The following is a 20,401-nucleotide window of genomic DNA, read 5'->3' as shown; positions in this document are numbered from 1 at the left end:
AGTGAGCACAGCTGCCCCTCACTCAGTTCCCATGGAAGGAAATGGAGAAGAGGGTTGACTGTCTACTCCGGAGGACACACCAAGGAAAGCCATGCTAGAGTAGGGCCACCGCAGGCATGCTTAACAGTTGCTTACTCCAGGCAGCTTGCAAGGGCTGGCACCTATGCAGAGATGGGGAAGCCCATGGGGTGCCCCGTCCCCTCTGCAGCCACTGTGTAGGACTACCAGGTGCATGTCCTGTTCTCATCATGTCCCCCATGACCCTGCAGGGGCTAACAGTGCAGTGCTGTGTGCAGCTCCGACCATGACTGCACCTCTGGCGACATGGACATGTTGGGCCACGGGGAGCTGGGCATGTGCAGGGACAAGTGATCTGTGCAGCATGGCACAGTGGGCAGGATCCCATTTGCCAGGAAGTTCAGCGCTGTGTGTTCATCCTCCCAGGGCAGAAGACAGGGCACTGCGTGCCCAGTGCTGACAGCACCAAGAAGAGCTGTGAGATGCTGGCTTGGTGTCTAGTGGAGGAAGCGAGCGTTGGGTGTGGGCCCCAAGGATGGGTCGTGGCCCTGGGGAGGAGAGTCCTCTGCTAGGATGGAACAGGCACCAAAAGGCTGGCCCATCTTCGAGGTCCTGTTGGACACCAAGGGATGCTCTGGGGATGCAGCAGGGCTGGCAACCGTAGGGCCTTGTGCCACCCCGATGCCCGGCTGGCAGACGGCTGGCGGGGAGGCTGCAGCGGGGTTCCGGAGCCCCCATATCGCAGCACTGTGACCCAGCAACGCAGTCACAGTGCCCGTGGCACGAGCAGGGCTATAAGGCACCCGCGCCCCTGCCGCTCTGCCAGGCTCAGCAGGCGGCTCGCAGCTGGCTGCCGCCCAGGGCTGAGGCTCTCTGCAGGCTGTCCTTGGGCGCAGGCGCACCCACCGCCACGAGGGCAGCAGGGCTCTCGACGGCCACCCAGCGTGACGTTGTCGCAGGACGTGCGGGGGCACGGCTGCCTGCACCTCAGGCCGCCAAACGATGGACGCGCTCAGCAGCTGCACCTCCCTTTGGTATGGAGACCTCTTGGTGGCCTTCCTCTGACCTTACTCCCAGCTCTTGCTTTGCACCTTCTCTGCCCTACTTTGGTGCTCAGAGCACTCCCTGCCGTGCCTCGCAGGCTTGGAAAGTGCCTGCATCTGCTGCTTCGCTCCCTAACACTGCCTAACGCTGCCTCCTGTGCCGGCTGCTGCCTCCCCAGCACAAATCGCCACGTCCGGCCCATTCCTCCCTTCCCCACAGTCACTTCCAGCCTCTCTCCAGGCCTTTGAGGTCCTGCCACCTCCACAGGCTGCTTCCCTCCCCCCTCACCCTTATGAATGCCTCCTCCCAGCACAAGGGACCATCTTGGGTGTCTACCTGGGAGTACAAGAGTACTCAGGGAGCTACATGGAGGAGTTGTGAGTCGCTACCTGGGATTGTAGCTTCCTCCTAATGGAGGCTGTTCAACTTGCAAACCTACCTCAGAGGATTCCTATGTGCATACCTAAGATGGGAGTTTCCTCTCAGAGGAGGCAAACCATCTGGAGTGGCCAGCTATGCGGGAGGAGTCCTGGGCAGTTATTTGTGTTAAGAGCTTCCTGTGAGCAGAGGCAAACAAACTTGGGTGCCTGCCTGGGAAGAAGAGTCTTAGCCAGCTCTTGGAGAATGGAACTACTTCCAGCAGAAGCAATCTGGTGGCTACGCAGGGGAAATCCTGGGTAGATACCGAAGGAAAGAGCTTTCTCCAGTGGAGGTGAACCAAGGAGGGGCACTACCTTAGAGTTCTCCTCAGCAATCTATGATGGAATCTTTTACACAGCAGAGCCAAACCAACTCAGGACGCTGTCTAGGAAGAGTCCCAGGCTGCTGCTACCTGGGATGGCAGCTGCCTTCCTGCAAATGCCAACCAACTTAGGTGCCTGCCTGGGAGGAGTCCAGGGCAGTTATCTGTGTCGGGCTCTTCCCGCAAGCAGAGGCAAACCAATTCTGGCAGCTACCTGGGAGGAGTTCCAGGCTGCTACTTGGGATGGGAACTAGTCCTCTGCAAATGTGTCCCACCTTGGGCAACTATCAGGGAGGAGTCCTTGGTGGTTCCCTGGGACGCAAGCTTCTTGCGAGCAGAGGCAAACCAATTCTGGAAGCTACCTGGGAGGAGTCCCAGATGCCTTCCTGGGATGGGAGCTAGTCCTCTGCAAATGTATCCCGCCTTGAGCAGTTCCCTGGGAGGAGTCCTGGGGGGCTTCTCAGAATGGGAGGCACGTTCCTGCAGGGGCAAACCTGCTCAGGCTGCTACCTGGGAGGAGTTCTAGGTTGCTGCCTGGGTTGGGAGCTGCCTCCTGCAAATCTCAACCATGTCAGGTGCCTGCCTGGGAGGAGTCCTGGGCAGCTATCTGCATTGGGATCTTCCTGCAAGCAGAGGCAAACCAACTTGGGCAGCTCCCTGGGAGGAGTCCCGGGCAGCTGCCTGATATGGGAGCTAGTCCTCTGCAAATGTATCCCGCCTTGAGCAGTTCCCTGGGAGGAGTCCCGGGGGGCTTCTCAGAATGGGAGGCACGTTCCTGCAGGGGCAAACCTGCTCAGGCTGCTACCTGGGAGGAGTTCTAGGTTGCTGCCTGGGTTGGGAGCTGCCTCCTGCAAATCTCAACCATGTCAGGTGCCTGCCTGGGAGGAGTCCTGGGCAGCTATCTGCATTGGGATCTTCCTGCAAGCAGAGGCAAACCAACTTGGGCAGCTCCCTGGGAGGAGTCCCGGGCAGCTGCCTGATATGGGAGCTAGTCCTCTGCAAAGGTGTCCCACCTTGGGAAGACACCTGGGAGGAGTCCCAGGGGGCTTCTCAGAATGGGAGGCACGTTCCTGCAGGGGCAAACCTGCTCAGGCTGCTACCTGGGAGGAGTTCTAGGTTGCTGCCTGGGTTGGGAGCTGCCTCCTGCAAATCTCAACCATGTCAGGTGCCTGCCTGGGAGGAGTCCTGGGCAGCTATCTGCATTGGGATCTTCCTGCTAATAGGGGCAAAGCAATTCTACCAGCTCCATGGGAGGAGTCCCAGGTGGTTTCCTGGAGTGGGAGCTACATTTCTGTAGGGAAATACCAACTCATGCTGCTACCTGGGAGGAATTCTGGGCAACTACTTGTTAAGGGAGCATACTTCATGCAGAGGTAAGCCCACTGAACAGATAACTTTGGAGAAATCCCTGCAGCTTCCTGAGATGTAAGCTACCTCTAGTGGAGGCAAAACTGTTCTGTCAGGTAGGTGGGAGGAATTACAGGCAGGCCAGGACTTGCACCTGGCACAGAAGCTTCCTCCCCATGAAAGCAAACCAAATTGGCGTTCTCCCTGAGAGAGTCCTGGGTGACAACCTGGCAAAGAAGGTTAATCCCTGCAGGGGAGTCCTCATCAGCAACCTGGGATGAGATCTTTTATACAACAGAGGAAAACCAACTGAGACGGCTACCTGGGAGGAGTGCTGAGCAGCTCTCTGTGGTAGGAGCTACCTCCCTGTGGAGGCAAACTAACTTGAGTCTCTGCCTGTGAGGAGTGCCAGGCCACTACCTGGGACGGCTGCTGCATCCCAGCGGAGGAAACCCCAATCGACCAGCTGCCTGGGTGGCAGCCTTGAACAGTAGCTTCCTCCCAGCAACGGCAATCCAGTTCAGGCAGTTGCCTCAGAGGAGTTTCTGATGGGTACCTGAGATGGGAGCTACCTCCCTGCAGAGGCAAAAGCATCTCGGGCAGCTACATTACAGGAGCCCCACACACACCCACCAACACCTGAGATGGGAACTTCTTCTCTGAGGAGGGAAACTAACTCAAGTGGCTACCAAGCAGGAGGCTTGGGAGGCTCTCTGGTATGGGAGCTAACTCCCCAAAGGGGAAAACCACCTCTGGCAGCTACTTTGGAGGAGTCCCAGATAGGACCACCCAGGTGGGTAGATAAGAGCTACCATGGATGGCAGCCTCCTGCAACTGCAGCCTATGCCACTCAGGCAGTTGCCTGGGCAGAAATTTGGGCTGCTCTCTGGGACAGGATATTCCTGCTGTGGGAATCAAGCCACCTCAGTCAGATACCCTCCTGGGAGGAGACTCTGGCAGCTACCTGGGACTGGAGCTAACTGCTAGAGGAGGAAAAAACAACTGGAGAAGCTACCTGGGCAGATATCCAGACTGCCACTTGGCATGGGAGATATGTCCCAGCAGATACAGCCAATTGAGGCACCTACCATGCAGCAGTCCCAGGTGGCTATCTAGTATATTATCTACCTCTGAGCAGAAACAAGCACTTGGGTAGGTATCTGAGAGGAGTCCCAAGTGCCTCCATGGAAGGGTACTAACTTCATCCCAAGGTAAAACTACTGAGGCAACTTCCTCAGGTAAGTTCCTGCAGAATATCTGGGCTTGGAGCTGCCACCCAGTGGAGGCAAACCAAATTGGATGGCTACCTGGAAGGATCTGTAGGAGATCTTTGAGGACTCTGCGGAACCTGAGGTGGCCAAGTGCAACATAAGGTGCAAAAGGAGCTGAGGCCAGAGACTGGACTGGAGACTACTTAAAACATACATCTGAGATCCATTCAGAATGCAAGATGAGAGCAGAAAGGGGTTGGGCAGCACTGGTGTGCCCCGGTGGGCGTGAGAAGCGTCCCAGGGCTGGCCGGGAGGCAGGCCTTGCTCACATGTGCAGGGAACAGCCGATCGCCAGCTTTGGGGTCAGGAAGGAATTTTCCCCCAGCACAGATTGGCAGCAGTGCCTGGGGGTTTTTTGCCTTCCTCTGCAGCACTGAGCACGGCCCGCTCCCAGGGCTCCTCGGAGCCCTTTCAGGCCACTGATTGCCTGCTCTTGCAGCACCAAGACACCAGCTGTGCCCTGCAGCTCTCTCGCTCTCTGCCCTGGGGCAGGCTCAGGCACTTCCATGCATTCCATATGCTTGGGCTGTTCTGCCTTGTGCAAAACAATGGGCGTTTGCAAAGGCTCCGGGCTTGATGCTGCATCAGGAAGCAGCTGCCACTTGTCAGCTCTCTCTGCATGTAATAAAAGTGCAATGCTTGTAGCCTCTGCTGGCTCTGCTGTGTGTGTCATGTGAGTCGTGGCTGTGGCCTGAGAGCTTTGTCGTGCAGCTGTGCTGTCAGGAAGCGCAGGTACCCTGCTGCCTGCAGGGCCGGTTGTCCCCCTTGCAGGGCTTGCAGGGTTGCTCTGTACCACAGTGCTACCGCAAAGCATGCTCAGTTGCTGTCTCGTGAGCATCGAGTCAAGCCACTGGAGTTGAGAAATGGGTGCCTTGGGATCCACAGGTGTTTCTCTCCAGTAGACCACGTCTGTTCCTCTCGCTGTGGCCCAGGGCTGTGTCTCGCCATCCCTGCCACTCATCGCCAGCACAGCAAGGCCAGGACTGGCCCCACAGCACGTTCAGGCACACAATTGCCTGCAATGACTGTGAGCAACACACTCCACCCAGAGCCCTGCAGGCAACGCCAGCACCCCCTACCTTGCCTGGCAGAGTGTGCTCCCAAGGCTCTTTCCCCACAGGCACGCTTGTGACACGAGGCTCTTCCCAGAGCCCAGGCCCTCCGCAGGGGGTTTCCCACCTTGCAGCCCCAGTGCCTGCCATACTGCCGCACATCCACTGGCTCCAGCAGCACGCTCTGTCCCACTCTTGGAAGCCAAGCCAAGCCAAGGCTGCCAGGGGAGGTGACAGTGGGCTAAGCAGAGGCTGCAGGCAGGACAACACCTCTGTCACCACCACCTTCCCCACAATCCCCCCTCCAGCAGCATCACACTTTGGCATGCTCAGACTGCTGTCCAGCCCAAAGGCTTCATCAGTGGCAAGGGTAGGAGGAGAAGCTGCTCTCTGCGGAGAGCCCTCAAACCTGCACACCTGCACCCAGTCCCAGGCTGGCACCCCACATCTTGCAGTCGGCCTGCTAGGGTATGGCTCTGACGAGTTCCTGATGGCATCTCTCTGCCATGCGTGTGTCTACTCTGTCTGAACCCTGCTGGTACCTCCACCACCTCCTGTGGAGCAACTCTCTCCAGTTCAGGGCCACCAGACAAGGAAGAACTGCCTTTTACCCAGTCTTCTGCCAGTTTCATTGCGTCACTCCAGTTCCCCTGCAACATTTGCTGAACAGGAGCTCGACACACAGCTCACCCACTACTTTCTTGGCCCTGTAGCCTGCATCGCCCCTTTCTCCACCCCTCCAACCTGACAACCAGCCGTCCTACCTCTGCTCCCCAACGCTTCCTCTGTCTGTGCCCTGCTGGCAGCCCTGTGCCTTGCCTGCCAGTCCCTTCCCTCGCCTCCAACTCCTGTCCCTCATCTGCAGCCCCCATCCCCTGCCTGCAACTTCCATGCCCTGCCTGCAGCCCCCATCCCTTGCCTGCAGCCTCTTTCCTCTCCCTGCTGCCCCACCCGTGGTGCTGTGCTGCGAGTGCCATCTCCAGGCTCCTCCACTCGAGTCCGTGCCAGTCCCTCGCCTTGGTCCCCACGGCACAGCAGGGGTTGTGTCTGTGCCAGGTCAGGGCTGTGCGGCGGCTGTGGGGTGTCATTGGGGGTGGGCAGGTGGGGTCAGTGCTTCCTGCTCCAGTGGTTCCCCAAGCCATGCCGTGCCATGCCGATCCCGGCAGCAATGGGTGCCTGGCATTGCCTGTGGGCGCTATACAGCTACTCCACCCCACAGGTGATGGTGGTGAGGAATGGGCGCCTCGGCACCATGCACCATGTGCTGCAGCTCCTCGTCCTGCTTGACTTGGTTGGGCGAGTGCGGGGCTGGGACCTGCTGCCTCCCGGTGTGGGCATCGCTGCCACGCGGTTTATCTGCGCTCCCCACACAGCCTCTGCGCAGCCCCACAAGTTGCCAGGGCAGCTTCTCTTGCCTCTGCCAGGAGAGGGGGGAAGGCGATTTCAGCTAAAGCCATAGTGCTCCAAGAGGGGGGGTGCTCTCTCTGCATGTAATAAAAGTGCAATGCTTGTAGCCTCTGCTGGCTCTGCTGTGTGTGTCATGTGAGTCGTGGCTGTGGCCTGAGAGCTTTGTCGTGCAGCTGTGCTGTCAGGAAGCGCAGGTACCCTGCTGCCTGCAGGGCCGGTTGTCCCCCTTGCAGGGTTGCTCTGCACCACAGAGAGTTTAGCCCAACTCCGCCCTGGTTGCATAACCGGGCTATGAAACTGCGCACGTGTGCAGACTTATTTTGGGGGCCACATTGAATCTGGGGTTCGCTATTTCATTATTCTTCAACTTCAGACCTTCTTACTGACTATTTCTCATGGTTATTCTGTGGCTGGAAGCCACCGAATCTCTATGTAACCAACTGCCGTTCTTTCTCACAGATTTCCAGGACCTTGTTAGTTACTTATTTGTATTCTGCTTAACACAGCGGTGTTGTGCCAAAATGTGGATTCTGTTACCCGGTGTGCAAGCAATCAGTAGACACACAGGGTCGAGATATTTGTTTATTTTATTTCTGCACAGAGATGGGTGCTAGGTGGTAAATCCACAAAGCTAGCACACCTTCTCCCCCTCTCATCCTTGTTTTATACACACTTTTCAGGGAGTACTTCATACAAATCTTTCTGCTGGTTACAGTTTCATTACATCAGGTAATCGCTCTGCGCTTGCGCTTTCACATTCTTGTTAATTAGCATAGGAAGCGAAGAAGACGCGGTAACATCATTATCATGTCATTTCCATCTCATTATTCATTTAGGGGTGTGAAATTTAATATGTTAATAAGCCTTAATGAACCTAAGGTCACTTCTGGGTTATTCTGCTGTTTTTGTCTTACCTACCCCTTGCAATCTTCAAAGCTCTGTGGTTTCATCAAGGTTATTTAGCTGGAGCTGGTTATCCTTTGCAGTACTGTTTTTCTCTACCCTTGTCCTTGAGTCTTGTTAACTATTTGCAAGTTTTTTTTCTCACAGAACTTTTCTAACAATTCTGCCCTTTGAGACTTGTTAATATCACTTATCTAGCAAGTCTCATTTAAATAACTTAAATTATTTTTACATGGGTGTTAAGTTAATTCTACGTATTTCCCATGGCATGGGTAATCCGGGAGATTTGGGGAATAGAGAAGCAAGCAGTAATCTGAGTCACTTTTTCTGAAGGCCCGTATAAACTACAAAATCAGGTTAGTTGTACCAATGAGCATGCATAAGAAAATTAACAGTGTCCTCATTTTCCATCTTAACTCTATAGCAAACAAATTAAATTGAACAAATCAGAAATCAAAATCAATATTCTTATAAATCAGCTCTATCTATAACAATACTATTGGAATGCACCTAATACACCTAATAACACTAGGAGCACTCTATTTACATATAAAAGAGTTCCATTTTCCGAGTGCAATTCATCACTTTTGTAACTTCTGTATTCTTATCTTGAGAGAGATCTTGTGGGTGTGGCAGTTCACGAGTCATTCAAAGGTGCCTTCTTTATTTGGGAATAGTGGGTCCAGGAACTTATTCCCTCCACCTTTACTGCAGTATGAGTTGTCAGAAGCACCAGGTAACGTCCTTTCCACTTTTCTCTTAGTGGTTCTTCTTTCCATGACCAAATATAAACTAGATCCCCAGGCTTGAAGTCATGCACAGTGCAATCCAATGGAAGGGGGTATGTTGATTAAGGTACCTATGTAAAGATGTTAGTACCTGAGACAAAGACAATAAATACTCTCTCAACATTTCTTCCCCTCTTACATGCATTTGATCACTTCGTCCCCCTATTTCATTAATTGGGTAAGGTTTCCCATAAAGTATTTCAAAAGGGCTTACTCCCTCTTTTATTCTTGGGGTTATTCTTATTCTCATCAAGGCCATTGGTAATACATCTACCCATTTAAGATTGGTTTCCTGACACAGTTTTGAAATATGTCTTTTGAGTGTTTGGTTCATTCTTTCTACCTTACCGCTAGACTGGGGTCTCCATGGAGTGTGTAATTCTCATTTCATCTGTAAAAATTTGGATGTTCCTTGAACCACCTCTGAAATAAAATGAGGTCCATTATCTGAGGATATACCTTCCGGAATCCCAAATCGAGGAATTTTCTCTTTTAGTAAAATTTTAATTACTTCTTTTGCACGATTGGTGGAGCATGGGAAGGCTTCTGGCCAACCAGAAAATGTATTTACCAAAACAAGTAAATACTTAAAACGACCACATTTAGGCAATTCAGAGAAATCTATCTGCCAGTGTTCCCCTGGGGTTAATCCTCTTCTTAGTTCTCCCATAGGTGTTTTTTTCTGAAATTTGGGGTTATTTGCACAACAGGTGGGGCATCTCCTTACAATAAGTTCAGCATTTGATAGCATCTTTGATCCCACAGCATATCTTTTTATGCTGCTTATCATAGCATCTGCTCCCATGTGAGTTTCTTCATGCAGTCTTTTGAGGAGCACTTCCATCATTTTGGCTGTAATTAAAACTTGTCCATTTGGGGTGACCCACCACCCTTCAACATTTTTTGTACATTTTAGCCTTTCTGCCAGTTGATTTTCTTTGTCTGAATATTCAGGAGGTCTCATTTGTATTTTTCTACTGGGTAATAAAGCCCCAATCACCTGTCCTGCTAGTGCTGCCTTTTTGGCTGCCATATCTGCTCTCCTGTTTCCTTGTGCCACTTCACTATTTCTCGTCTGGTGGGCTTTGCAATGCATTATAGCTACTTCTTTGGGTTCCATTATTGTTTGTAACAATCTTAATATCTCTTGTCCATACTTTATATTACTTCCTTGAGAATTTAAGAGCCCTCGTTCTTTCCAAATCGCTCCATGAGCGTGAACTACCCCAAAAGCATACTTTGAGTCAGTATATGTATTTACTCTTTGGCCCTTTCCAATTTCAAGGGCTCATATAAGGGCAATGATTTCAGCCTTTTGTGCTGAGGTGTTTTGTGGTAATGGTTTAGTTTCTACTTCTTTCCATTGAGTCACTACTGCATATCCAGCCTTTCTCTCTCCATTCTGTACAAAGCTGCTACCATCTGTATATAGTTCCACATCTGGATTCTGCAAAGGTTCATCCTTTAAATCAGGCCGGCTAGAATATACTTGCTCTATAGTGGCCAAACAGTCATGTTGTAACTCTTTTTGCTCTTCACCAGGTAGCAGAGTAGCAGGGTTTAAGGTCGAAACCACCTTTAAGGTAATATCTCCTTGTTCCAATAACACAGCATGATATTTTACCAGTCTACTTGGGAAGATCCAATGATGCCCCTTTTGATTTAAAATTGCTGATACTGCATGTGGTACAAAAACTATTAAGGACTGTCCCAGAGTCAATTTGCAGGCCTCATGTATTAATAAGACAGTGGCTGCTATAGCCCGGAGGCAGGCCGGCCATCCTTTACTTCGTCTAATTGTTTAGAAAAATATGCCACCGGTCTTTTCCAGTTCCCAAGCATTTGGGTCATTACTCCTGAGGCCACCTGCTGTCGCTCATGCACATACAATTGAAAGGGTTTAGCCATATCTGGGAGTCCCAATGCTGGAGCTTCCATCAATTTCTTTTTTATTTCATCGAAACTAGCACAGCATTCTGGGGTCCACTCTAACCATTCTCCCGGACCCTTTAGGGCTGCATATAAAGGTTTAGTTATCAGCCCAAAATTAGGGATCCATATACGGCAAAATCCTGCCATTCCCAAGAATCCCTTCAGCTGTCTTTTTGTGCGGGGTACTGCAATTTGGCATATAGCCTCTTTTCTTTCCGCTCCTAATGCACGTTGTCTTTTTGATATTTTAAAACCAAGATATTGGACTTCCTTCTTCACAATCTGAGCCTTTTTCTTTGAAACACGATACCTGGCAAGTCCCAAAAAATTTAACAGATTCACTGTTGTCTCTAAACATATTTGCTCTGAATCTGCTCCAATCAAAATGTCATCCACATACTGTAAAAGAGTGACATTTTTGTTACCTTCCTGCCATTGGGCTAGTTCTTTGGCCAAGATCTCACCAAACAGGGTAGGACTGTTCTTGAATCCTTGAGGAAGAACTGTCCAGCATAACTGCTCCTTCCTCCTCGTAGTGGGACTTTCCCATTCAAAGGCAAAAATTGTCTGGCTTTGTTCTTCTATAGGAACACAGAAAAAAGCGTCTTTTAAATCTAGCACTGTAAAACAATTGTTAGTCTCAGGCACCGAGGCTAAAAGAGTATATGGGTTTGGCACGGTTGGATGGATATCTTTTGTTATTTGGTTCACTGCCCTTAGGCCCTGGACCAGTCGATATTCTTGGGAGCGTGGTTTCCTTACCGGCAGGATTGGTGTATTGAATTCAGACTGACACTCTCTAAGCAAGCCATATTGCAAGAAAGCATTAATTAGGGGTTCCAATCCTCTACGTGCTTCTAGCTTGATAGGGTACTGATGCACCCTAACTGGCTTCGCTCCTGGTTGTAGCTCTATTTTGACCGGAGTCGCGTTTTTTGCTTTACCTGGCTTTGTTGAGGCCCAAACCGAGGGAATCACCGCATCCAATACACTTGAAGGGATACTTGCACTGTTATCATCTGGAGCTGATCCCATCAAAAGGCAGATTTGTGCTCTCCATGCCGATTCTGGAGGGATGTGGAGCTGCACGGAACTCTCACAAAAGGTCACTTGCGCATTCAGTTTGCATAGTAAATCCCGTCCTAATAAAGGGAGGGGACACTCTGGCATATAGAGAAATTCATGAGTTAATTTAGTACCTCCAGTCGTACACTCCATTGGTTGCAAAAATGGCCTCAAAGCTTTCCTTCCCGTAGCCCCAACAATAGTGGTAGTAGTCTTACTTAAGGGTCCTTTACAACTAGTTGTCACTGAATGAGTGGCTCCACTATCTAATAAAAAATCTATAGTTTCATTCCCCAGCTTTACTGGAACCAGGGCATCAGCTGAGGAAATTCTAATTTTCTCCCCCGGTCCCCTTCATTCCATATCTGACTCCTCTAACATAATTAGGTCGGTGTTTGCTGGGCTCTGTAGCTTTGTTATGCTTCTTCGATTTGGACATTCATCTTTCCAGTGCCCTTCCTGTCTACAAATTGCACATTGATTTGGACCCAAAGCGGGTCTAGGGAGGCCTCCTCCTGGGCTCCCTCCCCTTTCACCTCTTCTGCTTCCCCTGCCCCTGCCTTGGAATTCATTCCTCTGGACAGCTGCCAGGATAGCAGCCTGTAGTTTCATTCGATTTTGTGTTTCTCTTGTTCTCTTTTCATCTCGGTTTTTATATACCTTATACACTATTTCTATCAGCTGTGAAATAGACATTCCCCCAGTTCCATCTACCTTCTGTAGCTTCTTTCTAATATCCTGAACTGACTGGCCAATGAATAGTGTATTAAACAGTCTTTGATTCGTTTCCTCATTTGGATCCAGGTCTGTCCATTTTCTGGCTGTTTCGCATAATCTTTCATAAAAGGCCGAGGGATTTTCTTCAGGCCCCTGCTTTACTTCATACAATTTTGATATATTCTTTGGTTTCGGAACCCCATACCAAACTCCATATAAAATCAGCTGTTGATACTGCCTCAATAACTCCCTACCCCCGGTCCTATTTGGATCCCACTCTGGATCCTTTCTGGTGGGTAAATAGACCTCAGGATCCCCCTTTCTGTCCCTTCTCTCACCCTCCTCTTTTGCCTTATCAATTACCAGCCTCTTTTCTTCTCCTGTCAGGAAAGTATTCAACAGTGCCTGCACATCTCCCCAGTTAGGATTATGAGTTATCATAATAGTCTCCAAAAGTTGATGCAGCTTCTCAGGATTTTCCCTATATGATCCAATAGACTGCTTCCAGTTTAGTAAATCTGAGGTTGTAAAAGGAACATGTACAAATACTGGCAGCCCTTCTGGTCCCACTGTTTGTCTCAAAGGAGCCTGTATAACAGGTTGTTTCCGTCTCCTAATTCGGCCAGAAACAGGGCTGGACTCTTATCTTTCTAGTGGGGGGGGCGATGTTTCAACTGAGGTGGAATCGTTTCCACAAGAGGGGGGCACTGTCAGTGATTGTACATCCTCCTGCTCCTCTCCATTCAGAATTTTTCTGTTAGCACAATACCCGCTCTTTTCCTTCTTTCCTACTGCAACCATTACAGATTCCTCTTTACTTATAAATCCACATTTCCTTTGAATTTCTGGTTCCTTATATAGTGACACAAAAGCCTACACATAGGGTATTTCATCCCACTTCCCCTTCTGGCAACAAAACAGCAGTAACTGTAACATAATGTTATAGTTCAAGGTCCCATTTTTTGGCCATTGCTCATCACATTTCAACTTATACACTGGCCACCATTGATTACAACATCTTTTCATTCTTTTTTTTTGTCATCCGATCTCCTCCAAAAATATTCCAGTGTTTCAAAATACAACCCAAAGGGCTACAGGGAGGAATCCTGGATTGGCTTGATCCCATGTCAATTACCTAGAACTACCAACCTTATTACCTAAAAATACCTTTTTTCCCATACCTTTGTGTACACTCGGTTCTGACCCCTCTGTTCAATTTAAGGCAACCCTTGCCAAGCGTCTACGTGCAACTTTATTCCTTTATGCACACTCGGCTCTGACCCCTCTGGTCAAATTAAGGCAACCTTTGCCGCGCGTCTACATGCGACATAATCCAACATAATCTTCCACGGAAATAAGTACATTTTATACTCACCAATCCAAAGATTCACCCCCCTTTCACCCTGGCACAAATATCTCTGGTTGGCGTTGCACCTTTGAGTCTCTTGTCGTCCCAACTTCGGAGGGAGGTCGGATGACTCCCCGATCAACAGGTCGGTGCGCGCCGGAGCTCGATCCGATCCAGTCCGCTGTCGGGAACGGCAAGATGATCCGCGCAAGGCCTTCTGGCAAATCCCATCTGGGTCGCCAAACTGTTGTCCCAAAATGTGGGTTCTGTTACCCAGTGTGCAAGCAACCAATAGACACATAGAGTCAAGATATTTATTTCATTTCTGCGCAGAGATGGGTGCTAGGTGGTAAATCCACAAAGCTAGCACACCTTCTCCCCCTCTCATCCTTGATTTATACACACTTTTCAGGGAGTACTTTATACAAATCTTTCTATTGGTTACAGTTTCATTACATCAGGTAATCGCTCTGCGCTTGCGCTTTCACATTCTTGTTAATTAGCATAGGAAGCGAAGAAGAGGCAATAACATCATTATCATGTCATTTCCATCTCATTATTCATTTAGGGGTGTGAAATTTAATATGTTAATAAGCCTTAATGAACCTAAGGTCACTTCTGGGTTATTCTGCTGTTTTTGTCTTACCTACACCTCGCAATCTTCAAAGCTCAGTGGTTTCATCAAGGTTACTTAGCCGGAGCTGGTTATCCTTTGCAGTACTGTTTTTCTCTCTCCCTCGTCCTTGAGTCTTGTTAACTATTTGCAAGGTTTTTCTCACAGCATTGATCCAACAAGACCTCTGTTGTCCCTCTAGACCCCTTAGCACCCCTCTCGTGCACTCTGCACTACCCTTGCAGCCTTCCTTGTGCCCCACAGCTGTCTTCTAGTCTTCTATTCTGCTCAGAATCTTGCTGGAGGTCATTTTCTGGCCTTGGGGCCCCCTGGTTGGTGCTCCAGTCCCTTCAGCAGCCTGCTGCTGCCCTTTAGCAACCTCTTTTGGCCATTTATTTTCTACACTCAGACCTCTGCTGTCCCTCCAGTGCCGCAGCCCATTCTTGGCAAGCCCGGGAAGGAACACACACACATCAATGTGATGCAAGTTCAATCCTACTTTATTCCTTTGTCTATCTAGCTTATATATCTTTTCCAGCAAGCTCATGCATCCACGCACCTCGCAAAGCATTTCTACTGGTTGTCTAGCATTGTCCATGCGCATCTGCTCAGTTTCTAATTGGCTGCTGTGTTGACTCCCTTTCTGGATGCACATCCTGTGAGTGATCACAGGTGTCTGCTTATCTTATCTTCTTAATCCTCTTGCCCTCAAGGAATTCCTCCGTGGTGACCTTTGAATGGCTTGTTGCTTACTTCAGCTCTTTTTAATCCTGCAAGATAGCCAAGGCCCCGACACTCCAGACCCCTTAGCACTGCTCTAGTGCACTCTGCACTACCCTTTCAGCCTTTTGTGTGCCTCAGAATTCCCCCCCCAACCCCACCTGGACACCTAGGAACTCTCTAGTCTCCTAGGAAGTCCTGTAGCTGTTTTCCTTGTTCCCCGGAGTCATTCTTTTTGCCATGTAGACTGTTTAGCAGCTGTAACTTGCTCTGGATGACTCCACTTTCCTTGTCTTTACGTGTCCTCTGGCCCTCTGGAATCCCCTTATAATGCATTAAATTTTCTGACACCCCCTGCAGGTTTCTTCTTTATTCCCCAGTCATTTGTTTGCCTCCATAGGCTCCTTTTGAAATTTTGTTGTACACTTTAGACTAGTTGTTTCCCTTTGTCGTTTGCCAGAGCTGTTGTCTGGCCCTCCTCCCCTTCCTTAGGATCTTGTAGTCCCTTCAGAATCCCTCTGGAGTGCTCGTACTGCCCTGGAGCCCTCTTTGCAGTCCAGCCCCTTTAGGAGCCCGCTGCTTTGGTTTGGCCTCCTCTTTTGGCCTTTTGTTTTCCACCCACAGACCTGTGCTGTCTACCTAGACACCCTCCCCCTTAGCACCATGCTGCTGCCCTGGAAACCCTTTGAAAGGTCTTTTTCACGCTCCACAGCTGTGTTCTGGCCCTCGAAACTGCTTAAGCGGTGTTGTATCCGAACTACGTGATACTTGATGGGAATGGTCCGTGTTGCAACTTTTGTATCCATACCACCTGCTATTTGGTGAGAATAGTCTAGCACTGTAACTTTTTAGTGCCTAGAACAATACCGCTGTGTTAAGTGGGATACAAACAAGTAACTAACAAGGTCATGGAAATCTCTGAGAAAGAACAGCGGTTCGTCACATATAGATTCTGTGGCTTCCAGCCACAGAATCACCATGAGAAGCAGTCAACATGAAGGTCAGAAGCTGAAGAGTAGTGAAATAGCGACCCCCAAAGTCAAATGTGGCCCCCAAAATAAGTCTGCACGCATGTGCAGTATCATAGCCCGGTTATGCAACCGGGACGGAGCTGGGCTAGACTCCTTGCACTTGCTGGCCCCAGGTGCCGGTACTCCCCTCTACCGCAAGTAATCATAAATGCCGGAGTTTTCCGAAGGAGGGTGAGGCTGCTACACAACAGAGGACCACGTTGCCTCCTCGGGGACGCCCAAAAAGATTGTGCCTCCCGACTCTCCCTCTCACCATGCAGACGATCGGGACAAGCATTGAGGTGGTCCTTCTCAAATAACCATCGAGTCGGTCTGTTCGTAAGCATCTACTAATAAACTGCTTGCTGCTGAAGAGTGTTTGTGTGTGTGTGTGTGAGTTTGTGCTGGCTGGCCAAACCGGATGTTTGGCCCCCAGGAATCTAACTAGAACAGCTGTCTAGTTGCCCAAAATGGCCTCCTGAGGCCTTTAGCCCTACAGATCCCACAAAAACGTTTCCTGTCCCCTTGGAGCACCTCTAAAGAACTCTCGCTAGCTAGTTGTTAATTTTTGGCTAGTCAGTCTCTTTACAAGCTGTCTGGTCTGCTGTGAACATGTGCTGGGGTGCTTATTGTGCTCCAGAGATTCTCTCTGGCCCTCCAGCCACCTTAGGAACTGTCTAGTCTCCTCAGGAGCCCTCCAGCTATCTTTCCTGTGCACCAGAGTCATTTTTTAGCCATGCAGAGAGGTTAGGACCTCTCTAGTGCTTTGTGGAGTCTTTTGGCCTTCCTTCATCCCTAGAGCTGTCTTTTGGCACTCTAGCTTCTTTAGGATTTCTGCAGTGTTCTCCAAACTGTTTCTGAGCTTTTTCTTATGCCCTAATCTTTTTTTTTTTTTTTTTTTTCATTCAGCTGCCTAAGCCCCCTTTTTTCCTCTGAATCCTTTAGGTGGCCTTGGTTGGTCTTTTTTGGTGTTTTTTTAGTTGTTCTCTAGTATCTATAAGAGATGTCTAATGTGCTCTGGACTCCTCTTCAGAGCTTTACTGTGTCACATGCACCTCTGTTGGCCCTGCAGAGCCCTTAGGAACCCCTTTATTTTAGTCTGGACTATTATTTCAGCTTTCTTTTTGTGCCCAAGCTATGTTTTGGCCTTTTCACCCTTGTAGGGCTCCCCCAGTCCCTTCAGACACCCCTTTTGAAGCCTTTGTTGTGCCCCAAAGTGCTGTGTTGGTTCTGCAGCCCTCTTAGTACCTTTCTTGTCTTCTGTGAGTCCTCCACTTTGAGATACAGAGCTAGTATTCCCCTGGGGACCTACCTATTCCACCTAGCAACTGCATTTTCTTAATTACTCTAGGTACTACACAGGAAACACCCCTCTTGGGAAGTAGTCACCCTACAGAAGCAGGTTTGTTCCAAGAGTTTATTTTGGTATCTCAGTTTGCCCTACAGGAAATGGTGTCCTGCCCGAAGAGCTGAACTGTATGCAGGTCTGAACCAATCGACTGTGGTATAATGTTCCCTTTAAAGGTTACGTGGAATGTTGTCATTTTCTTCCAAAGCATAAGCAGAACTGGTTTCTAGTTTTGAATGCAAAGGCTCGTGCTAGTTAGAGTAAAAAGAAGTTTAACAACATACCTCCTGGTATCATGGAAATAGTAGATGAAGTCTCAGTAGCAGAGTAGATAACGCTTTTCATCAAAAAGGTCTGTTGATCCTTTTCTCAGTTTGCAGTCTGAGCAGAAGAGAAAGACCTCCTCCTCCCCAGCCCTATGTATTTATGGCTTCCACTGCTTTGCTCCTCCCCTTCCAAGTGCTTGTGGGTAGGGCAGTGGGCAGGACTAGAGTTACATAAAGGCAGGCTCTCAGCTCAGGGAGATCATTCTGGCTTTGTGCTCTCACAAGAGTAATGCTCTGGAATTGCCTTAAGATAACAAATGCTGTAAAGAGCAGCATTTGAGGAAATAAGACTGCCTGCAAAAATTTATTGCTCTATTTAGAGTAGCAAGGGTCATGCCTTAACATAAGAGCAACGGGACGGCTGAATGCAGAGACGCAAGTACGACAGAAAACTGCTCGTACCCTGCCTTTTTTCTCTCCGGTCGGTGTTTCGTTATGGCATGTTCAGCGGTGGAAAAGGACTTCCAGGTGTCCAGGTATATCTTCTGTTAAGTGTCATTATTGGGTTCTGGCATTTCTGTGTTTATTGTGGAAGGGTCTTCCCAGATGATGAGACCTTAGAAATTGTTTGCTCCTCTTTCAGACTGCGAACAAAAGGAGACAGCAGAGGTTCTCAAAAAGCATTTTCTCCTTCTTTCACAGCCTAGGTGGTGGTGTGTTGTCTAGCATCTCCAGTAATTCAGATGCATGTGAGCTGTTGCTCTCATCAGCTAGTCTGACGGCTTACTTGCTGGACTTGATGGATGTTTTGCTGCTCCTCAGAAATATTGTCAGCCCTGTCAGGGAGATACTGTTTGAGATTTTTGTAGTATGTAGACTTGTAGAAGAATGTAGACTTTATATGAAGTGAGAAGGAAGCACCCTCCCTCCCTACCACTGCGGTATGATGAGAAATGTAGTCATGTCATTGGAAACACAACCCCAGCATAAGTAAGCATATGTGCTTCAAGAGCTCAAAAATCAACCTACATACAGCTAATCAGCTCCCCTCTTTTCCTGCCCAAGCATTAGGGCCGAGCAGGAAGAAACTGCTGGACTTTCCTGGACGAGCAGCAAGCAGTTTGTAGTGTTGCCTTCCAGCTCCTTTCTTGTATTTGTGCCCCCGAATGCACTGCCGCGTACTGTTTTGTGGCTCTGCTTCTGACCCTTACTCTGGCTTTAGGGGCTGCCCGCTTTGTTTCTTCAGGTACCATGCCGCCCTTCCTGAGAAACGGCTGAGGGTTTCCAGTGAGGCAGAACAGGTGATGGTACCGGTGTTTCAGTTGTTCCAGAGCTGGTCAGCACTGCCTGGCAGCACAGTAAGTTTGTTGCATTGGTTTTCCAGGTACCGTGGACATCACCGCAGAGAAGTTGTGGGAGCTTGGAATCGGCGTGGCACAGGTAAGTGGTGCACACACAGTGCTTTGGCAGAGGAAGCTCTTGCGGACGAGGCCGGAGCCAGCTGGCACGGGGGTGACTGCTCGTGTTCCAATTGGCAGGTGATGAAGGTGAATGTGGTGACCGAAGGGAGATCGGAGAGCGTGCGGCTGCCATTGCAGATGTGTCTTCAGTACAGATAGTGACCCTGAGAACTCCAAAAGCTAAGTTGAGGGGCGAAGAGCCATTTAGGGTGTCTTGGCTGTGTGTGTTTGCCTGCTGACATTCAGTGCAGTGTGGAGGGCTCTTCTGGTGAGTGCTGTGTGTGAGGCAGGTGCAGCGGAGGGTGGATGGGAGGAAGCGAGAGTGAGCTAGGCAGGGCAGCTCCAGCCTGTGTCCATGTTCCTGTGTAGTCTGTGTTGTGTGTTTTAGCTCTGCTACCTTTTGCTCAGGTCTTGATGTCACTTTTGTCCTTTGCGCTCAAGGAGCATGATCCACATTGTGCAGCAGTAGCGTGGTAGGCATCCATTGTCTTTTGCGTGGCATCACTCATCGGCATCATGGTGACAGATCGCCTCTTATTCCGTGTGGCCAGCTAAAAGAAGCGGTCTGTCACTCCGGCTTTGCGTCGTAGCCATTTGCAGCCAACCATCTTTGCCGTCGTCAAGGCATCATCGGCCGCTCTTGTTTTGCATCTCTGTGGCTTCCTTTCAGGGTTTTGTTCCCTGCGTCGTCGCCACATCAGATCTTTCTCGCTGGCCTGTCTCGCGTTGATCTTTCTGGCTTTGCCGGAGCTCTCGCCATCAGAAGTGGTGGCACTTGGTTCTTTTCCGGTCTTGTGCAGCGCATCAGAGCTGCGCGGTTGTGATATTGTAGAGCTTTCTAACCCACAGCATCTTATGTGTGGAAGTAGTTCTTTTTGTGTAGGGCTTTTCTGAATGTTTGTCTAACATTTCTTATCTGTCTGTTTCGTGCTGGAGCTGCCTTGCCTGTGGGTGTTAGCAACAGTAGTGTGCAGAGTGTGCCGGTGATGGACCGGAGCGGCGATTGATCAGCCTCCTTGTGCTCTGCTTTGATTTTTGGCAGATATGCAGTGGCTTTCCCAGTGGGCTGAAGAGAGATGGAGGAAGAAAGGTTTGTGCTATAAGAAGATGATCTAGAGTTGTTTTTGTTTTTGGAAGGAGAGCGGTGTGGTCAACGGTTCCCTTGTTAATTTTTGCTTTGTGCTTGTAGGTGTGGAACAATGTGCAGTGCGGGTCCTTCTCACCTGGGAGGAGCGTGACGAGGCGAGCGTCATTCTGAGAGAGGAAGCGGAGCGTAGTATAGAGCTGTTGACTTGTCAGCGCTGTTCCTGTTGCCTGCCGCTGTTCTGATTTTACAGGTGTGTGGCATGC

At 49.7% G+C, this 20,401-nt stretch overlaps 1 pseudogene; it reads right to left on the bottom strand.

Moving 5' to 3' along the window:
* The window catches only part of LOC134143784 (DNA polymerase epsilon catalytic subunit A-like), a 37,127-nt pseudogene extending 31,021 nt beyond the window's left edge, over nt 1-6,106 (bottom strand).
* Nucleotides 6,107-20,401: the final 14,295 nt, after the last annotated feature.

The sequence above is a fragment of the Rhea pennata genome, chromosome 8, assembly GCF_028389875.1.
Source record: "Rhea pennata isolate bPtePen1 chromosome 8, bPtePen1.pri, whole genome shotgun sequence".
In the NCBI taxonomy this organism is placed as follows: Eukaryota; Metazoa; Chordata; class Aves; order Rheiformes; family Rheidae; genus Rhea; species Rhea pennata.
Note: the sequence above shows the minus strand (reverse complement) of the source record. Positions and strands in the feature narration are given on the sequence as shown.